Below are 1,134 nucleotides of genomic sequence, written 5' to 3'. Positions count from 1 at the left end.
TGTCCCCGATAGATAGGTGAATAGCTAACGGAGTATGTGTGTCTGTTTGTCTGTCTGTTCATGTCTGTCTGCCTCTGTGTGTGTGTGTGTGTGTGTGTGTGTGTGTGTGTATCGATGTATGTGTGTATAATGAAAAGAAGAAGGAAATTAATGTATTAGTATCGTTGTATCTCTTTTAGTGCAGCAGATGAAGAGTCGTGCGAATAGAGGCGATGTTTCTTCCCTGCGCTGACAACCGTGTAAATAACCCACCTCTGAGGCCACCTGAGAGAGAGAGAGAGAGAGAGAGAGAGAGAGAGAGAGAGAGAGAGAGAGAGAGAGAGAGAAGGGGGTGGAGGAGGAGGGGGGAGGGAGGTAGATGAAAAACTGTACAGGAAGATCAGAAGAGAAAAAAATAAGGACGTTTAAGAAAGTAGACGAGAGAGAGAGAGAGAGAGAGAGAGAGAGAGAGAGAGAGAGAGAGAGAGAATCCGGTTTCATCAGTAAGAAAAAGCAGGGGTGATTCAAGAAAGATTCATCCTGACCCCCTTGCCCCCAACCCACATAAACACACACACATGAACGTACGTACGGGTATTTCTCAGCGCGCACACACACACACACACACACACACACACACACACACACACACACACACACACACACACACACACACACACACACACACACACACACACACACACACATCCTCCATCACTCTAACACATTCCTCTTTGCCAACTCGCTTTATCATAGATCTTCTCCCTCACATTTTCCTCTCTCTCTCTCTTTTTCTCTCTCTCTCTCTCCTAACTTTTTTTTTTTTTCTGGTGAGCAAGTGTAGTCAGGTTGGAATGTAAATAATTTGACTAGTAACCAAGGAGACTCATTCGTACCTCATAGTTAGGTCTCTCTAACTTCTATATATCGACGTTGCGTGTGTGTGTGTGTGTGTGTGTGTGTGTGTGTGTGTGTGTGTGTGTGTGTGTGTGTTTGTGTGTGGTGGAGAAAGGAGCGATGAAGATGGAGGAGATGCAAAGGTGAAGAGGTGAGAAGATGAGTAGGGATGATAGATGAAATAGGGAGAGAAAGACAGAGAGAGAGAGAGAGAGAGAGAGAGGTGAGGAAGGTGCGACAGTGAGGGATAGAGGTCGC

Source organism: Coenobita brevimanus, chromosome 49, assembly GCF_032717465.1.
Source record: "Coenobita brevimanus isolate Jiangsu-jjx chromosome 49, ASM3271746v2, whole genome shotgun sequence".
NCBI lineage: Eukaryota > Metazoa > Arthropoda > Malacostraca > Decapoda > Coenobitidae > Coenobita > Coenobita brevimanus.
This window is presented reverse-complemented; position numbering follows the sequence as displayed.